Here is a 21,431-nt window from a genome sequence, read left to right as displayed (position 1 = left end):
TCCTGGGATTTCTTTCCTGGAGCCCCCATCCTTTGATTGGACTGATTTCTCTCTAGACCTGCTGCATACTGGGCACCTCCAAATCTCAGCATGTGCGTGGCTTGGCTCTGAGTGTGGCGGTACTCACTATCCGACCTGGTTCTCCTTAGACATGCCCTGCAATCTTTTTAAAAGATCTTCCCTCCCCTCCGCTCCCTGCCTCCCTTCCCTTCCCCCCTCCTCTCCCCTCTCCTCTCCTCTCTGTTTCCTTCCTCCCTCCCTCCGTCCTTTCCTTCTTTCCTTCCTTTCTTGTTTTGTGGCTGGGGGTAGGGGTAAGGAGGTGGTGGGAGGGGTTCTGAGCTCCAGGGCATTGTGTGTGTATGTGCCTTGTTTCATATACAGATTTTCAATTAATTCTTCTGTTTTAGGCCCTGCATGCCTTTCTCACCTCCATGCTACTTGATATTTGTGAGTCACAATCTTTTCTGGGGTGCCGTGGGGCAGTCTGTCTTTCTCATTGTGTGCAGCCTCTTTTCTGTGTATTTTTGGTGAGGGCTTCATCAGACAACACTTGTCCTTCCCTTCTTTCATTTCCCAGAAATTTGATGACATTTCTCTTGCGCTGATGGCTTCCCCACCCACCCACCCCGCATTCTTTCTTTTGTGAGATTTTTAACGCCTTGATACTCATTCTTAAGAGTCCAAGGTTCATAACCACTCAGACTGCCACCTAGAACTGCATGTCTTGAAATGACTTTGTAAGTGCCCGTGCTGGTTAGAGCCTCTTCTGCCAGTCCTGCCAATTTCCCGTGCCCTTGCTCTCCTACTTCCCTTTGCACCACGAGTGCGTCTCCTTTGCAGAAGCCTTGACCCTGTTCCTAATGCGCCAATCAGGTTGATGTAAAGAAGACGGTATCTAAACTGCTTCCCTACCTCCCTCACGGAGGATGGTCCTGCTGGGCAGGATTCCTACTGCTGACCTCTGGGTCCCAGATTTGTCTGAAGATACCACTTCTTCTGCCCCTTCTGCCCCAGGCTCCCAGGACTTCACTTCTGCTTCATTCTTCTTTCTAGCAACCTTGTCTTGTGTCAGCCTCTTCTCTCGCCTGTTGGCAGTCTTGTGAGTTGGCCACGGTGTAGCACATCTCCAGGGCGATCGTGGCTGGCAGGCCCCAGTCACCATTTCGGATGCCCTGGTACTATGTTCCGTCTGCCTCGTTGGGCCTCTTGCCTTCTGGAAATCCAGCCGCAAGCTGCTGCCCCATCTGCCCTGAAGTGGCACCTCTTTGAACCTTTCCTTGTCCTCCTGGTTGCCCTTCCTGCTGTTAGCTCATTCTGCCGCCAGATAGCGCTCGGACCTAACACGTTTTCTCTCATTAGGCGCCAGCTTCTCCCTTTCCTTGCTTAGGTTGCTACAAGGAATACAAAAATACTTTGTACTCCCATCTGTTGATATATCACCCTCCAGTCCTACACATCTTACAGTCTATATATTCTCAATGGGGGAAATATCACCCCTAAGAGGGTGAAAGTTGGTTCTTGGGGGCTGAAAAAATTTACTCTTTTTGTGTGTAAAGCATAGATATATACATACAGTACATAAACAGATAAGCAATATATCTGTGGTATTAAAAATTCATGAGGGCTTCCCTGGTGGCGCGGTGGTTAAGAATCTGCCTGCCAATGCAAGGGACATGGGTTTGAGCCCTGGCCAGGGAAGATCCCACATGCTGCAGAGCAACTAAGCCCGTGCGCCACAGCTACTGAGCCTGATCTCTAGAGCCTGCGTGCCACAACTACTGAGCCCACGTGCCACAACTACTGAAGCCTGTTCGCCTAGAGCCTGTGCTCTGCAACAAGAGAAGCCACCGCAATGAGAATCCTGCCCACCACAACAAAGAGTAGCCCCTGCTCACCACAACTAGAGAAAGCCCGTGCACAGCAGCGAAGACCCAACACAGCCAAAAAAAAAAAAAAAAAAAAAATCACAGGGAGTGGTGATTAGGGGAAAAAAATGCCTGTGAAAGCTGCTTGTTTGTGTGTTAGGGGACAATAATAAAACAAAAGTTAAGGAACGCTGCTATAATCTTTGCCAGTTTACTTTTTAGGTCTCATTTTCATCATGTCTCCACTTGCCCAGAAGCCTTCAGTAGCTTCCTGTGGCCAACTCTATAAAGCCTGAATCGTGTTCTGTAGTTCAAAGCTCTTCCTATTTGGCCCCCAACCATCTTTCCAGTCCTGGATCCCATGTTCTCCTTACATAGATCATCCACTCCAGTCAGATTGCTGTTCATAGCCTCCTAATCACAGCCTCTGCTCTCCTACTTTGCTCTTATCAGCTTGCATGGTTGGCCTTTGGCTGGCATCTGGGAACTTGGGTTTTGAGAAGGTTCTCATCATGGCTACAACTGATAAAAGCAGCTCACTGGATTTGGCTTGTGCTGAACCCCTGCTTTCCTTCTGGGAGTCTGGAATTTGGGTATGTGCTAGGCAGAGAATGCCTGCGTGACCAGCCCCCAAGGAAAACTTCGGGCAGTGAGTCTCTGATGAGCTTCCCTGGCACACAACTTTTCACATGTGTTGTTACAACTTACCGCTGGGATAATTAAGTGCATCCTGTGGGACTCCACTGGGAGTGGGCTCTCGGAAGCTTGTGCCTGGTTTTTTCCAGACTTCTCTGCATACAGCTTTTCCTGTGCTGATTTTGCTTTGTATCTTTTCACTGTAATACATCTTAGCTGTGAGTATGAGTATATGCTGAGACCTGTGAGTTCTAGAGAAAGATGGAACCAGGGGGTGGTCTTGGGAACCCCTGCAATAACATGACTAGTGGTTTCCATTGTCCCTTTGGTTCTCAGCCAATCCTTCATGAAACGAGAGTGATAGGAGTCTTGTTGCCCAAAGATGTACAATGAGGCTTAATAGCTTTGGAAGGAAAGTAACGGGCAGGACATACGTCCATGGCCTGTGGTGGATTGTATTAGGTTAATTTAGCTAAGCTGAAACTGTGTTTTCCAGAATTCCCTTTCCGGTATGGTTCTGGGTTAGCATAGGTCATGAGAGAGATTTTGCACAGGATTCAGAAGGCAGAAGTGGAACAGCAGTCAGCTTGCTTTTTATTCTCTAAAGCTTAGTGATGCGCTGTTACAGATCGTGAGTGCTGTCGTTTATCCACTGGCTCGTCTGGTTGGCATGGGACAGCAGCTGGGCTTGTATCAACTGCAGCTCCTGCCTCATCCTCCTTCAGGCGCCCCCTACCCGCAACTCCTGGGCTTAGGTGTGTGTTTAGCTTTAAGGTGAAGGGCACTGGGTCTCTTGCAGGACACACCCATCATCAAAGTTGGAGACTTGAAGGTGGTGAGAGACAGAGGCAGGTTCCAGCCCATCCATATGGGTTCAAGCTCAGCCTCCCAGGAGCGAGGGAGGCAATCCACCATGGGCTAGGAGTGTCCACTGACGTTCTTGTTGGGAGAGCCAAGAGAGCAAGTCTCCTCCTACTTGGACATTTCTCAGGGCTGTGTTTACAGCAAGCCCACCTTGAGGGTGAGATAATATCTTACTTACAGATAAGAACACGTTTGCTTACTGCTTACTACACTTACTTATTTTGGTGAATTTTCCAAACTCAGAGTGTCTCAGCTGGGATGCAAATTCACTGTATGTGCAGCATTCATCTGGGACCCTCTGCATTGCCCCCATGGGACTTGGGGGACAAGGGGACCCCAGACAAACCTCATGGTCATGCTGCTTGTTGTACTGTGAGTAAATAGTAAAAGGCTAACTGCCTTTATAACAAGGAACTTGTTATAGGTTAAACTCCTAGACTCTGACAGCAGGTTCTGGTTTGTCCTTGCTTCTTCCATTCTGTTTCCATCTTCCCTTCCTAACTGCGGCTCTGTGGGCTTCAGGCACCAGACACAAAAACACAGACTCACATAGATTATTTAATCAGATCCCACAATTGTGTAGGGCTAAATCCCCCAAATAAATACCTATTACATATATTCCTCAGTGGATCTGCTTCTCTGATCAAAACCTGATTATTACAGTTCTCACAATCAGGCTAATCAGTTTCCTGAAGTTTCATATTGTTTCAGGTTCTGTGTAAATATAATATGTAATATAAATATCAATATTTAATTAAATATTATTTAATGGCAGCAGAATATTTCACATTGGGTATGTTAGACATAATTTATAGACCTGAATTTTTGGCACAAAAAATATTTGGGCAGTCTAATTATTCTAAAAAGAAGAGGGATTTGTGAAATTGAATTAGATTTTTGAAAATAACCTTTATCTTTCTGCATTATTAATTTTGTGTAAGTATTGGAATGCTCTGTTGTGTACTATTCTGGTATTTGTTTTTCATTTGTTTAGATCTGTGCCACCTGCAATGTAACCTTGGGAGAGAAAAAGAACACTGAATTACAATATTCCAGGCTTTGGGACTACGTTCTTGTTTGATAGGGGGAAAGGTTGCTAAAGGAGAGGGTAATGAAACCCAGGTCAGTTAAGGCCCTCTATAAACTCCATGAACATTTTCATGTACTTACTTGCTATAAGAGTTAATTTTAAGGTATAGTCAACACAAAAACCAACCTGACTCTTGGATATAAGGCAATATGAAAATGTGTTTTGTGACAAACAATATCTGCATTTTTTTCCAGTTAAAAAGTTCAAATGACTCTGTTCATTAAATATGATCTTTAAAGAGGGAGAAATCATTATTTGCATTTCCTGGCAATGAAAATGACTGTTATTTTGCTCTGTGCAGTTCTGCTTCTGCGGAGGGGAAACCAAAGATCTTTCGCAGAATAATTCTTCTGGCAGTGTCCCAAGTATAAAATAGCTTAACTATCCTAACATTGCTGGAACATGATAACACCTATTTTTATTTTAAGTGGACAGCAGATATGAGAAGAGATTCTTGCTTAATGTAGTAGGAAGAATGTGACCCAAGAATGATCTTTTCTACTGAGAATGGAACAGAAGTGAAACACTAGACTGCAGGTTTTTTTAAGGAAGTGATTACAACTATCTGATTTACTGCTATATTCTTAGAGCCCAGCACAGTGTCTGGCACAAAGGAGGTGCTTACAGATTATTTGTTGAATAAATGAATGAAGAGGAACTCAGAGAGAGACTCATCAAGCTTTACCCCTAGAGGGCAGAACCCTCCTGAGTACAGATAATCCAACTAAATTCCTGAATTTGGAATTTAATTCCAGAAAGGATTTACCAGTCTTACTATATATGATTTCCTGATATTAGTGTTTATTATTTTGACTTATTCTTGGCCAGTATATATTCTATGAGTTTTTTGAGCAAGGATGTTTGTGAAATATTTTTAATATCTGTGCATATCTGTGAATGTCATTTTGTTGTCTTCTGCATGAAAAGCAACTTGGTTGGTTGTAAAATTTGTTCTTATTCAAAAGCTATAGATGTTTCTTTTTTTCATTTAGCACTGTAGAAGAAATTTTTAAAAATGAGACCAATCTGTCTTACTTCTCCTTCTCCCTTTACCTCCATCAGACCGGAAGTTTATAAGATTTTTTTTTTCTTTCTTGTTTTAATTTAAAAATTTTACCAGGCTGTGTCTAATGATGAATTTCTTTTAGTTGGCTTTCCCTGGAATGAGGTGAACTGTTTTAATCTGAGACCCCAAGACTCTTTTTAAAATTTAGAGGATTGCTTAATTATAGGTTTGATTTTTTCCAATTGTTTTAGTTGCTTCCTGAGAGAAAAATATAATTCTTCGGTTAGATCTCTCTTCTCTCCTTTCCTTGGTTTTCATTTCTTTATCATTTTTCTCTATGCTTTGAGACCATGTCTCAAATTTGTCCTTTCCCTCATGGTCTCAAGTTTTTATAGTGTGAATTCTGATCTTTTCTTCTCCCGAAGTTAATTATAAGTGTTATTGAATATTTACTTTCTCTGCAACCCTCTTATCTGGTTTCTTTCCTGTCTTGCCATTTTATTTCAGGATCTTATTTCTTTATGCCAGCTATACCTTTTCCATGGAGGTCCTGAAATCTGACTTCTTATAGAAGATGCCAAAATGTTCATCACTTTATTAAAAAAAATGGGTATTATTTTCAGAATACTGCTAAGTCTTATTCCTATTGACATAGGCAGTTGCCTCAAGAAGAAATTAAGAAAACAAGTGGCAGCTTCACAAAAATTATTCCTTGCTGGCATTAATCCTGCTACCACTAAAACGTGCTGAATAAATATTGGTGAAATATAGTTTTATAGGGGTGCCATGTTATTAGTCTCTTTAGAAGATGCGTATGTTTTATAATAGCCTGATCCTAAAATTATGTGTGGTAGGAAGCAGAACAGGACATCACGGTACTTATGTAATTATTTATATCTATAGGTTGTTGAGGTTACATTCTGGAACTTGAGAAGAGGTTTATCGTTTGGAGAAGCTTGAGGAGTCCCTGTGAGTGAGACAGGCCCCAAGCATTTACTGGAGATAGAGGGCTGAGCCTTCTCTGATAGTCAGTCTTGGGCAGAATAGAGAAGCTCCGGATATACAGGAGGCATTGGCAGAGTGGAGGTAGGCGTAGGAACTGGGCAACTTACAGGGGACTGGATGCCTGTTCTAGTTAATTGAGGTGGGTCGAAGACTAGGGGGGAAAGAATGAATACATAAGTGATTTTTGATAAAGGTGGGTCCAGGTGAATGTCAATCTCCTGAAACTTCTGAGTAAGGCTTTTGAGGTCTTTATTATTTCTTTCAACAAAAATACTGTGCCCGTACTCTATGCAGAGCCATCAGTGGTCCCCAGTTGTCTAAGATGTGGTCCCCACAGCCACCAAGTGGTTTACAGTTGAGTTGCCTTTACTATCAAGTCTTTTACTGTGAGTCAGTTAATGGCGTGTAACTGAGAACCCTGCAGGAAAAGGGCAGGCTGGGAAGCTCCTTGTCCCGAATTCCATGGAATAATGGCACATTATAATACTAATAACATTTCATTTGTCTTCTGCTTTTAAAAACCTTTTAAGGGTAGCATATTTTGAAAAATAAGAAAGGGAAGCAAAGAAAAAAGTCCTTCAAAATAATAACAACCAGAACAAACCACTCTTAACATTTTAGTGTACAACACTCTCCTTCTGAAATAGCCATTTACCATATTTTCCAATGTGAATAGTTTTACAAAATATGGTATATATTTAACTTGTCTCTTTTTTCCCTAAATATGTGAGTCCTTAATTTTGAAGTCAATGCAACTAAATTATAAGTAAGGATGGGACTAGAATTAAAAATACAAACTATTACAGTCCACAGATGACATGAAAACACTATCATTTGTTGGTTCACCAGTTCAGAGAAGAGTTAAAAATATTGTTACATGATTAAACATGTTCATAGTAGAGATATTAGAAAATATGGATATGACAGAAGATATAAAAGTCATTAGTAATCTCAGTGGTAACTGCAATTAATATTTTGTGTTGTGTTCAAAGAGAATGTCTTTCTTGAATTTTTTATGAGTGCAGAAGCATTTTTTTACCAAAATGGGAATTGTAGTTTTACCAAAATGTTTCATAACTATTTTTTTTTCACTTTTCAAGTTCCTTGCAGTCAATACATATACTTTGACTATGTTTTCTTCAACAACTGCATGGTAATTCCATCATATGACTATATCATAATTTAACTATATAGGACAATTAAATTGTTTCCAGTATTTCATTAAGAATGCTGAAAGACATATTCTCTACATAGATTTGCCTCTCATTTTTATTTCCTTGATAATAAAATAGGCTTTTAAGGTGGTGGAATATATCTGTCAGAATACAGAAAAAATATGATTGATGATTTTATGTCAAGATGTTATCACTCAATGTGTACTGAAGATTGAAAGCTATTTATCAAGTGGCGTAAGAAAAAATGACAGAATAATCATCTATACACAAGGCTGATACATAACTTGGCAAGTGAGACAATGTGGAAGGACTTCTCCCAGACAACTATATAATCTGTTCTTACATAACATCAGTTAACTGACTCTCCGACCTTGGTTACTCCTTAGTTGTTAGAGTTTGTTTGGTCAAAGGTTATATAGGGTTTGCAATATTTAGACCAGCTACCAGATTTCAACATATAAGTCATATAAGAAAGAAAGAAAAGGAAGCACAGAAACTGAATAGAGGGCTGTACTGACTGAACTAAGTGTATGATATAAATCTTGTTCAAGATGGGAAGAAACAGCTACAGCTGGGGATAAATATCTGATGAACATAATAGAACATTATGTTTTTGAGGCAGTAAGTTAAGACTATAAAAACAGTAGTGAACAGTATTACACCTTAGAATTTTACCAGACAAGATCCAGTAAATGATGCAGAAATGAGCTGACTCAAGGACCCAGAACCTGGATCCAGACCTCCAATGCTGGAGATGGGCTACAGTGTGCAGCTGTGCAGTACACGGACTCTGACATAGGAGCTGGGACTAAGTTCACCCCAGGAGGATGAGAATGTTTACAAAGCGTTTGGTAAGAGACAAACAGGTAGTACAACAGAGAGACTGTATTATTTTTTCCCCAAATTTTATTGAGAGATAATTGACATACAGCACTGTATAAGTTTAAGGTGTATAGCATAATGATTTGACTTATATATATTGTGAAATGACTACCACGATAAGTTTAGTTAACATCCACTATCTCATATAGATACAAAAAAAGAGAAAAAGAAAAAAATGTTTTTTTCCTTGTGATGAGAACTCTTAGGATTTACTTTCTTAACAGCTTTCATATATACCGTACAGCAGGGTTAGCTGTGGCCATGATGTTGTACATTACATCCCTAGTAGTCATTTTCCTTTAACTAGAAGTTTGTACCTATTGGCCACATTCATCCAATTTTTCCTTCCCCACCTCCACCTCTGGTCTGGTAACTACAAATCTGTTTTTCTTCTATGAGTTTTCTTATTTTTTTTAAGATTCCACATATAAGTGAGATCATACAGTGAGATCATCATACAGGGAGATCATACAGATCTCATCATACAGTGACATCATACATGGTCTTTCCTTGTCTGACTTATTTCACTTAGCATTATGCACTCAGAGTCCATCCATGCTGTTGCAAATGGTAGGATTTCCTTCTTTTTTATTGCTGAATAATATCATATATACCACAATTTCTATATCCACCCATCCATTGATGGAAACTTAGGTTGTTTCCATGTCTTGGCTATTGTAAATAATGTTGCTATGTACATGGTTGTGCAGATGTCTTTTTGAGTTAGTGCTATTGTTTCCTTTAAAGATATTCCCAGAAGTAGAATTGCTGGATCATATAGTAGCTCTATTTTTAATTTTTTGAGGAACTTCCACACTGGAAGTTTTCCATAGTGGCTATACCAATTTACATTCCTACCAACACTGCACAAGTGTTCCCTTTTTCCCACATCCTTGCCAGCATTCGTTATCGCTTGTCTTTTTGATGATAGCCATTCTAACAGGCATGAAGTGATATCTTATTGTGGTTTTGATTTGCATTTCCTTAATGATTAGTGATGTTGAGCACATTTCCATGTACCTGTTGGCCTTTTGTGTATCTTCTTTGGAAAAATGTCTATTCAGGTCCTTTGCCCAATTTTAACTGGATGATGATGATTATTTTGTGCTGTTGAGTTGTATGAGTTCTCTCTATATTTTGGTTATTAACCCCTTTTCAGATATATGGTTTGCAAATATTTTTTCCCATTCTGCAGGTTGTCTTTTCATTTTGTTGATTGTTTCCTTATGCAGGAGACTTTCAGTCTGATGTAGTCCCACTTGTTCATTTTCGATTTTGTGGCTTGTGCTTTAGGTGTTGTGTCCAAAAAGATCATTGCCAAGACCCACATCAAGGATCTTTTTTTCTGTTTTCTTCTAGGAACTTTATGTGATGAAAATGACATTTATATCTATGGTCTTGCTCCTAAAAATCTGTAACTCCAGTCATGAGAAAAAACATCAGATAGATTGCAGTGGACGGGTATCCTATAAAATACCTGACCAACACTCCTCACATTTGTCAAGGAAGTTTGAGAAACTATCACAGTCAAGAGGACCCTGGGGAGACAAGGCAACTAAAGGTGCTGTAGTATCCTGGTGGAAAGTTAGTAGGTAAATACTAAGGAGATCTGAATAAACAATTGACACCGTTTAATAATATATCGAGGGGCTTCCCTGGTGGCACAGTGGTTGAGAGTCCGCCTGCCGATGCAGGGGACACGGGTTCGTGCCCCGGTCCGGGAAGATCCCACATGCCGCGGAGTGGCTGGGCCCGTGAGCCATGGCCGCTGGGCCTGTGCGTCCGAAGCCTGTGCTCCGCAATGGGAGAGGCCACAATAGTGAGAGGCCCGCATACCGCAAAAAAAAAAAAAATATATATATATATATATATCGATATTGGTTCATTAATTGTGCCATGTACCAAACCAATAGAAGATATTAATTAAAGGGGAAACTGCATGCAGGATATATGAGAACACTATACTATCTTAGCAGTTTTTTGGTAACTCTAGAATTATTCTAAGATAAAGAGTTATTAAATATAATAAACAGATTTAAAACATTTTTTAAGTACCAGAGTCAGGAATGGAAGAAGAGCAAGTTTGGTTGCGATGAAACTAGTAATAGGCAGAGGACTGGAGATAGAGCAGATGTTGTACTAGCACATGACCTGGTTAGGAGGCCTATCTGGCTGGTGGTTGTAATTGTTGTCAAAAACAGTGGCCATTTGAATGCAATAGCATCAGTGACAAACTAGATTTTCTGATGCCATTTACAAAATTACTATATTTATATTTTATTAAGCTCTTATCTAGAGGAGGACAGTGGTCCATTTTAACAACTTATTCCTTGAGGGGACTGGCTCTTCATTCTTTTAGAGGCTTTAAACACTTAAAAGTTATCACTTTAGGAGTAGATAAATGTATGAGAAAAAGTTTCAATCAAAAAGAATTCACCTGTGTTCACGCACACATGCAAAATATATACCTATTTAGTCTACAATAGTGCTTACTTCTCCTTCTACCAAAAACCCCACAAAATATCCCAGACTGAATAATGGGTTAAAGAATTATGTATAAAGGACGGAAGGTGTAGTAGATACATGGATTCTTGCCAAATACAGTCGACCCTTGAACAGCACCGGGTGGGGCGCTGACCCTCTGCAAAATCAAAAATCTGCAGATACTTTATAATTGGCTCCACAGGAGCCTTGTGGGCAGCTTCAACCAACCAGATCATGAAGTACTGTAGTATTTACTCTTAAAACAATCTGCATGGAAGTGGACCTGCACAGTTTAAACTTGTGTTGTTCAAGGGCCAACTGTAATGTAGTTATGCCTTTGCAGCAGCTTGGTTTCCATAAGTGCATTATAGATCAGAGTTCTGGATCTTATGGTGTCTCCTCCCCTCCCCTCCCCTCCCCTCCCCTCCCCTCCCCTCCCCTCCCCTCCCCTCCCCTCCCGTCTTCTCTTCCCTCTTCCCCTTCCCCCCTCTCCCCTCCCCTCTCCTCTCCCCTTTCCTCCCTCCATCTCTCTTTCTTTCTTTTCTTTCTCTTTTTTTTTTTTTGTCATGGTGCTGTGACCATATATAGAAACCTTTAGACACCCAATCAGAACAAGAAAAGTGGACATGCATAGGGTCTCTAATTCATCCTTGCAGTGATGAGAATGGCCCCGGGCCTCCACCCTCCTAGCTTATCTCATGTAGTCTCATTACATAAATACTCTCCAGGTGCTGGTTGTATCTCTCGCTCTGACCTTCCCACTGAGAGTGAAAGCATAGATCCACCTGCCTACTCGTCATTCCCACTAGACCACTTCCCTCCAACCTACCCCTCTCTCTTACCCAACCCAGTAAACAACATTCCTACCCCATCTGTATCCATTTGCAACAGATCAGCCAGGGTAAGCTTTTAAAACACAATCCCATCATGCCACTTCACTATTTAAAAACCTCCCAGTGGCTTCCCCTACCATTAAAATAAAATACAGTCAGTTCTACTGTAATGCTTTTCTGAAGAAGTGACTGCTATGTGTAAGGAACAATTTTAAGCATAATGCGAGTTTCACATTTGCTTATGTGTGAAAAACACCAGGTGAATGCAGGAACTGCCCCTGGTGAATGAGGCACACGTGCCCGCACCTCACACACCCAGCAGCCACCGCGGTTCACTGAGGGTTGTGAGCCACACCTGTGCACAGCAGGTGTTACAGCTCTTCCTGGGTTTCAGATAACCCTCCTTCCGCCACTCCAGAAGAACTCGGAACTGCAACCCTTCAGACTCCCGCTTCCACCAGCAAACTTCGGGTCTTTTTAAAGGTAAAGTGCCGTGGTTTTTGTAGTATCTATGTACTTAATTGTTAAAAAATATGCTGCTATGTTAGGTTTCTGTCATTTTTTAAAGTGTCGCAAAGTTTTTGAGTCTTTTACCTTTAGCCCTTTGTTTTCCCATGAGCCCTGTGTTTTCACTGTAGGATTTTGCATAGCTCTGTGGTTTTCAGAAATGTGTATGTTGTAGTATAGCAGAACTTACTGTACAAATCCCTTACTTATAAAGACCTGCGTGTTGGCCTCAACTTGTCTCTCCAAGTTCGTCTCGTACCACCGTTCCTTTGGCTCATACCGCCTCAGGCTCTCCTCCAGACTTGTTCTTTCTGCCTGGGAAGTTATCCTACCAGCTTGTCATGGCTGGTTTCATTGTTTTCTTCAGGTTTTAACTTCAGTTTCACATTTTTAGAGTAGCCTTTGTCAACCACTTTTTCTGATGTGTCACCCCCCAAATCTCCATCCGATATCTCTATCGTATCACCTTGTTTATTCCTTTTGTTGAATTTGTCACAATCTGAAGTTATATGAAATATAAGATTATTTCCTTTTTCTGTTTACTAAATTGTAAGATCCTTAGGGTTACTTCTTTATATCTGTCAGCTTTAACAAGTTCTGGTACACTTAATTTTTTTTTTTTTAAACCCCACATTTGTTTATTTATTTATTTATTTTTGGCTGTGCTGCGTCTTCGTTTCTGTGTGAGGGCTTTCTCTAGTTGCGGCAAGTGGGGGCCACTCTTCATCACGGTGCGCGGGCCTCTCACTATCGCGGCCTCTCTTGTTGCGGAGCACAAGCTCCAGACGCGCAGGCTCAGTAGTTGTGGCTCACGGGCCTACTTGCTCTGTGGTATGTGGGATCTTCCCAGACCAGGGCTCGAACCCGTGTACCCTGCATTAGCAGGCAGATTCTCAACAACTGCGTCCCCAGGGAAGCCCCACTTAATATTTTTTGAATGAATGGACAGAAACAAATATTTCATCTTTTTGCTCTACCATAAATGCTTTCACGAAAAACCCTTATTTTTCTGAAGTATAAGATCATGTCAGAAAATTTTTCATGTGCTGAAAATCTTTCTCCAAATGGAACTGTAGCATTTTACTAGAGTGAATAAACACTGGGAAAAAGGAAATACCCAGACTTTTGAAGGATTACTACAAGGCTCTGAATTGATGCTAAATCCAGGGGAACCAAAATGCCACTGTTGTCCACTAGTCAAAGTAGCGTGTATGGTGGTCAAGTGATACATAGGGAGTTTTTGGCCTAAATTTGAATCACTGTGGGCTCAATAGATCTGCAGACTCCTGTTATTTCCTAAGTTACTGACTGCTTAATTTGAATAGACATAGTTGTCAGTTGGAAGGATCATCACACAGCTTTCCTGACTTATGAAGTAAAGACATTAGATACAAAGGACCACGTGGATGCCCCTAGAACTTCCCCTTCCTGCCAGGATGGTAAACAAAAGCAATACTGCATCTCTGGAGAAATTGCAGGGATTGTTGCCACCATCAAAGACTTGGAAGATGCAGGTATAATGATATGAGTTGCATCTCTATTTAATTTGCTTGTTTGGACTCTGCAGAAGTAGGATGGATCTTGGAGAATGACCGTGGAATAGTGTACATTTAATCAGGTGTTGAGTTTAATTGCAGCTGCTGCTCAAGATGTGGCACCTTTACTGAAGCAGATAGTAAAGCAAATCACAACCTGGCATCTGGTGTGCAGCTATTGACCTGGAAAATGCTTTTTCCCCTCCATATTAATTTGCAAGAACCACAAAGGTAGTTTGTTTTGCATGGTAGGACCTATAATAAACTTTCGTGGTCCTTCCTCAGCACTACATTAATTTTCTTGTTTTCTGTCATAATATCTTACACAGAGAATACCCTGACATTTTAAACAACATCACATTTCCCCACTGATGGTAGAAGTGATGCGTTGTTGATGATATGCTTATTGTCTCTGATGAACAGGAAATAGCAAGTTATTTAGATGCCTTAGTAAGACATATGAGAAATAAAGACTGGGTAATAAACCCATGAAAATTTAGAGACCCGCCAAACCAACTCAGCGAAATTTCTGAGGTACCACCACAAGGGTGAAAGACAAGTTGCTGCACCTTGCACTACCAAATAACAAAAAGAGGCACAATGCTAGGTAGGCCTTTTTGGATTTTGGAGGCAACGTGTATCATATCTGAGTGTTTGATACCTCCTACTGAGTAACTGTAGGCTGCCACTTTTGAATGAGAACAGCAAAAGAAGGCTGTGTAGCAAGTCCAAGTTGCAATGAAAGCTTCTTTTTCACTTAGGGTTTATGATCTGATGGTACTGAAAAGCCTGTGGGATCTAGTGATGCACTATGAGGGCTTTGACAAGCATTAATAGGAGAATTATAGGGCAGAAAATCTAGAGCTTTTGAGCAAACCCATGCTCTCTTTTACAGGTAGCTATTCTTTTGAGAAATAGCTCCAGATTTGCTACTAGGCCTCAGGAGAGACTGAATGTTTAATCATTAGACATTAAGTGACTAGATGACCTAAGATTTCTGTCATAAATCAGGTGTTCTCTGAGCCACTGAGCCCTAAATTTAGGTATGAGCAATAGCAACCAATTATCAAATGGAAAATGGCAAATAAGAAATTCAGCTGAGCTTGTGCTAAACAACACAACAAGGGAGTTGCATGAGCAGGTACCTCAGGCTCCTTCAGCACTAACTGCTGGTGTATTGTCTTTTTCTTTCTTCCATACCTATGGCTTCATGGAGAATTCCTTATGAACTTATGACTGAGAAGGAACAAACCTTGGGTAGGCCTGGTTTACAGATGGTTTGGTGGTCTTGGTTCCCAAGGGGGACACCACAGTGGTTCTGTTGAACTAAGTGTTGAGACTGCCACTTGAGTCCTCATGTCATTGAACTAACAGGTCAAGAAGGAGGTTATTCTACTGCTTGATTCTAATTTCCAGTGGGGAACTGGATTCCTGCTATACAATCGTGGCAATGAGGATGTCTTAGTCTTTTTGGTAACAAAATACCATATACTGTTTAGTTTAAAAAGAACAGAAATTTATTTCTCACAGTTCTAGATGCTGAAAGTCTGAGATCAGACAAGGATGGTCTCAGACATGGTCAGGTGAGGGCCCTCTTCAGGGCTTCAGACTTCTTGTTGTATGTAGTCTCACATGGTAGAAGGACAAAAGATCTCTCTGGGGTCTCTTTTATAAAGGCACTAATCCCATTTGTGAGGGCTCCATCCTCATGACCTAATCACCTTTCAAAGGCCCCACTTCCCAATACCATTACCATGGGCATTAGGTTTTCAACGTATGAATTTTGGAGGGACATGAACATTCAAACTACATCAGAGGAATATGTTTGGAACCCAGGAAATTTTTTGGAGATTTCTTGGTACTTCCTGTTCAAGAGCAAAAGTTAATAGGAAACTACAGAAACTAAAAAAAGATAGGAAAACTAGAGATTTAGAGCCTTCAGAAATAAAGTTTTGGTCTGCATGTAGGGTAGAGAATCCTGACTACCTGAGGCCCTGCCTGAGGACAAAGAAAACATGAATGGGATGAAGAAGAAAGGGGTTATAAATATCAGCAAAGGCTGAAATGAGGTCTGCAGCAGCTATTTACATATCTTCTTTCTTGTCGGTGTATGTGTGTACATACACATATACAGTTTCCTTTTCTTTAGAAACTTATGCAAGTTTTGTTGGAGGTAAACTTTACAACATCATCTTTAGATAACAGAACATTTACATATGGCTGTGACTGAATTTGAGGTGTCATTAACATAGCTCAAAGAGGGATACAATGATAGTTGGGACTTTGCATCTCCACATTTTGGGGAGAGTGAGAATGCCTTCACTTGTCTAAAGGATAGTTCCATTATGTTAGGTGCATATACGGAGTTCTTTTTGTTGCTGTATGAAAGTTCAGATATATGTAGAATAAGTGTGAATGGATGCTGAGTACCAAAGGGGTAGATTGCATCAGTTATGCAGCTTGTGAGATTGAGCCTGAAATTGTGTGTCAGGTCCAAATCCACCCTTTATACTCTGCTTTGTGATGTTAGGGCTGGATTCTGCAAGTAAGATTTTCTTGTCAGTTAGCTTACTGTTAGACTCTGACAAAGGGGGCATCAGCGAGAACTACAAATCTGGGGGAGAAAGAAGAAAGGAGGTTCTTCCCATTCTTCTGGCCAGCTTGGTTTCTCATCAGTATCACTCTCCGACAGTGGCACTTAATTCGCATAGAAGCAATTGAATTCAGTTTGCAGATTTTCTAACCTTTGCAGAATTAAGTTTCATTGTGTCCCTCTGGGACACCAGCAGCTGTCATTAAGCATCCCCTCTGAGAAGTCTGAATCCCTGCCCCATGGGGTCCCTCCTCCAAACTCAGAGACACCTGCTACAGCTGAGGAACATCTTTTCTTCAGAGATCTGAATATCAGCTCCATGGGGCTCCTTGTCCAAAGTTCTAATTTTAATAGTTCCAACGTCTTCCCTTTGTTGTCCTAACCCTAGAGGTAGTAGCTGCTTCCTATGGTTGTTAGTTTCATGACACTTTATTGTTCTTTAATTTTTTTGAATTCTTAGTTTTTCAGTTTTTCATTCTTTTACTTAGTTTAATTCTCTTTTTTTAGACATCTTTATTGGAGTGTAACTGCTTTACAATGTTGTGTTAGTTTCTGCTGTATAACAAAGTGAATCAGCTATACATATACATATATCCCCATATCTCTTCCCTCTTGTGTCTCCCTCCCACCCTCCCTATCCCACCCCTTTAGGTGGTCACAAAGCACTGAGCTGATCTTCTCGTGCAATGCAGCTGCTCCCCACTAGCTATCTATTTTACATTTGGTAGTGTATATGTCAATGCTACTCTCTCACTTCGTCCCAGCTTACCCTTCCCCCTCCCCGTGTCCTCAAGTCCATTCTCTACATCTGTGTCTTTATTCCTGTCCTGCCCCTAGGTTCTTCAGAACCTTTTTTTTTTTTGATTCCATATATATGTGTTAGCATACTGTATTTGTTTTTCTCTTTCTGACTTACTTCACTCTATATGACAGACTCTAGGTCCATCCACCTCACTACAAATAACTCACTAGAAAGCCCAGAGTTTAATTCTTTATACTAAATTCTCTCAGCTAAAATAATTTATGTGATTTTTGTCTCCTAACAAGGATCCATCAGTATATAAAAACCAATACTGTATTCACTGATTTTAACACTGAGTAGAATTCTTAAAAAATTCAGAAACCTTAATTGAACAGTTCTTGTGAATTTACATTACTCATAAACCATTTGTTATTCTTTGTACATGCATCTTCCCATTGTCGTCCCCTTGGAGATACATGCTATTCATTATCACCTGGTTTCCAAGCAAAAGAGAATTTTAATTGATATCGTTGTTCTAAGCTCTTTCTTTTACATCTTTTAGATTTTCCAAGGGTAATCATTCAAAATGAGCTGAATTAGAGTTGGGCATATGCTGACTTAGGTCAGGCAAGAAACACGCTAATCTAATGTATTGCTGAACTTCGTTTTTGATCTTTTAGAACAAATAGAATAACACAACATAAAAGTTGCTTCTGAGAAGTCAGGCTAATAGAATAATGTTGTGTGAAACCCAAGAACAAAGTTTTCCTATATTTACTTCATCTTGATCAGCATTATTAAAGCAAGAGACCCAAAGCATGCACGACGTTAAGTACACAGACCAAGCCAACATAATGGCGCGTAGGGGAGCCTTTCAGTCACTGATGGGCTGAGGATTTAGACATTCTCTTCTTGTGTTTATGAGTAGGAGCATTTAGAGGTGTCATCTGCAAGGGTCTAGGAAAGGCAGGAGCTGACACTCTTCAAGGAATTAACAGACAAGGTCAGAAGCCCCAAAGCTGTGCTATTTGAGGAAATTTCTTTGCTAGCCTCCAAACTGCTCTAATTGTCTTATCAGCTAGTGTGTCTCTATTTTATAGCTCCTATATGTCAGGCCTTCTAGATGCTATGGCTGCTGGAGCACAAAGACAAGACATGAATGCTACTTCCATGAAAATTGCACTAAAATGTACCTAAATACGTGGGTAGCAATTAACGTCAAATTTGGTCTGTCAGTTTCTGACTCATCTTTAAAATTATAACTGAAAATTGAATGCGTGATAGGTAGATGATTTATTAATTTGTGCTTCTAGCCTGCATTCCTCCTTACCTTTTCCTGCCATCTCTCCTGAAGAGTTTAGTCTGTACCATCCAGACTCTGGACTTGTGAAGCAGAATCATGAAAATTGGGGGGAAAAGGATTGGAGTATCTGAAAGGACCAAGGAAGGTAGCAGAGATTTTTAAAGAGACACAGGGGCAGAGATTAGAGAATGTGGTGGAGTTTGGCTATGAGAGGTTGTGGAGCATTTGTGGAATGAGAAAGACTTGGGGAGGGGAGGGAATGGGCATTTGAGAAGTGTTATTGTGAGTTATCAATTCAACCTCACTCTACATTCTTAGAGAGATGCATGTAAAGATGTGAATTCCTTTTAATACGCTTTTGGTTTCTGAACTGTGCTTCTCTGAATGTGATTTCATGCAAGAACTGGACTATATGGGTACTGACTTATTTCTGGGCTTCATATAAGTTACAGTTAACTCAACTTGTCCTCCTACAGTATCATGTTAAATCAGGCAACACCAGCATATGCAATTTCTATTATTTAGGGAACATTATTCAGTTGTGGTTTAGGTTTCAGTTGTGGCTCAGTGTCTCTTTCTCTTCCTGCTTCCAGTTCACTGTAATACAGATAGGTTCTCTGAGAACATTTGGTCAAGTTAGGACAAGGGTTTTGTATACACAGTAAGCAGGGATTTTTAGGCTTTTTGAAATCTACAAACCAATATTAAGTGGCTTGTAAACCACTGTTCAGGAGAGTCCATGGACTCAGTCCTAGAACTTCACATGGTAGCAAGGCTCTTTTGCCAACCTCTGATATTCCCAATGATTTTGTCATTTTCTGGCAAATGGTCTCTTTAAAATAATCCCCTGTGTTAATGAATATCCAGATTCTGCCTTGTCCTCAGTTTAAATTATCTGGCACTTTTATGGCTGTAGCTGCTATTACTGCTGCTGCTGATTCTATTACCTAATCTGGTTGACTAACTCTTTTTGTTTAAACATCTTTATTGGAGTATAATTGCTTTACAATGTTGTGTTAGTTTCTGCTGTATAGCAAAGTGAATCAGCTATATGTATGCATATATCCCCATATCCCGTCCCTCTTGCATCTCCCTCCCACCCTCCCTATCCCACCCCTCTAGGTGGTCACAAAGCACCAAGCTGATCTCCCTGTGCTATGCGGCTGCTTCCCACTAGCTATCTATTTTACATTTGGTAGTATCTGTAAGTCTATGCCATTCTCTCACTTGTTCCAGCTTATCCTTCCCCCTCCCCGTGTCCTCAAGTCCATTCTCTATGTCTGCATCTTTAGTCCTGTCCTTCCCCTAAGTGTGTGTGTATTTTTTGTTCATGTCCACAGACTTTTAACCTAATAGTCTCAGTGTTTTTCTAAATTATTTGGATGATATCAGGAGTAACCATTGTTTGTTGTAAATTTTCCCAGTTCAAAAGCCTTTTACATAATTTTTATGCAGTTTTAAAATTTCATGTTGTCAAATTTTCTTCCTTTTTCTTTTAATTTTTAAATTGCTTTTAAACTTAGAAAGTCTTTTCTAGACATGCATGAGATACTACTTTGTATTTCCATTGAGTTGTGTTATGGATTTTTTTTAACATATTTCATTCTATCTACCTTTTAATGTGGTGAATGATTTGGATTGAGATGCCAAATGAACTTTTTCCCAAATAGTTAACCAATGGCCCCAGCAATATTTATTGACTAATCCTGCCCTCCCAACTAAACTGAGATACTCTTTTTATCATGTATTAAATGCTTGCATAGACCTGGGTCTGTTCCTGAGTCTCCATTCAGTTCCGCTGGTCTCTTTTTGTTGTCAGCATCACACTTTGTAATTTTCTTTTTCAAAAAAGCTGAAAACCATTTTAAACTATTTGTTGTAACAGAGGAATTTTAGAATAAGTTTTCCAAGTTCCAAAGAAAACCTATTGGTGTTTTTGTTGAAATGCTTAAACCTATACATGAATCCAGCCTTCTTCAAGATTCCAAGTTAATTTTTATCTCATCAGTTCATGTTATGATCAGAATTATTGATTCATAAATAAAACAGTGATATAAATTTTCGGATCACTTGGTGCATCCCAGTTGTTTGGAAAGAACTCTAAAATGGAGTGTTTCAAGTTCCCTAGAATTTCAGTTATTAATTGATCATTAATGACAAAGTCTGTCTCTGGGTCTATATTAGACAGAACGTAGAAACTGGTTGAATGTAAGTCAGGGGATGAATGAATGAGATTGCAGATGGGCCATGAAAAACAAAAGATCTGGCTTACCAGAGGCCTTCAGTGCCATCTGGGCAGAGTGACTGTTACTTGTAAATCCCTGATACTATCTACCCGTGGTTCCCCATGTATGATACAGAGATTGGAAACTAAATATTTATTGAACTATGCTAGGCATTTTGCTAGGTGCTTTTCATCTGTTATCTAGAAGAAAATAAGGTAGAAGAAAGTAAGAGACTTTCCAGAAGTCATGGAGTTTATAAGAGGTAGAGCCAGACACAGATTCGCCTCTGTCGGTCTCTAGAGTCTTTGCAATCTGTTTCTGTTGCTATAGCCTATGCATGGGCAGGTCAAATGAATCAGTTCTTAAAGAAGGTTATTTTGTCTCTTCTAATTTTAATGTGTCAAAAACAGCACAGGAAGTAACATCTTAGAAATAGAGTCCCACTGATGACTATTTATTCTTGGAAAAGGCCCAGAGATTAATCGTCTGTCCCTATTACATGGAAGTAGACCCACAAAGACGCGGGTCACGAGTCTACCAGAGGTGTGCTTGGGGACCAGAGGACGTTGCATAGATTAAAGTCCAGTCCGTATCAATTGTGATTGCATAGACATGTCTCATGAAGCCTTGACCTGGCATCTAGTCTTAACAAGAGCAGACCTTCTTTTATCTACTTTCCACGCTGC

At 40.3% G+C, this 21,431-nt stretch overlaps 1 long non-coding RNA gene across 1 annotated transcript in view; it reads left to right on the top strand.

The window, feature by feature from the left end:
• Nucleotides 1-12,188: 12,188 nt before the first annotated feature.
• Nucleotides 12,189-21,431, top strand: part of LOC125964327 (uncharacterized) — a 124,045-nt gene continuing 114,802 nt past the window's right edge. The window contains exon 1 of the long non-coding RNA XR_007477264.1: nucleotides 12,189-12,323. This is a non-coding gene — a long non-coding RNA (uncharacterized LOC125964327). The remainder of the gene's footprint in view (nucleotides 12,324-21,431) is intronic.

The sequence above is a fragment of the Orcinus orca genome, chromosome 4 (assembly GCF_937001465.1).
Source record: "Orcinus orca chromosome 4, mOrcOrc1.1, whole genome shotgun sequence".
In the NCBI taxonomy this organism is placed as follows: Eukaryota; Metazoa; Chordata; class Mammalia; order Artiodactyla; family Delphinidae; genus Orcinus; species Orcinus orca.
Note: the sequence above shows the minus strand (reverse complement) of the source record. Positions and strands in the feature narration are given on the sequence as shown.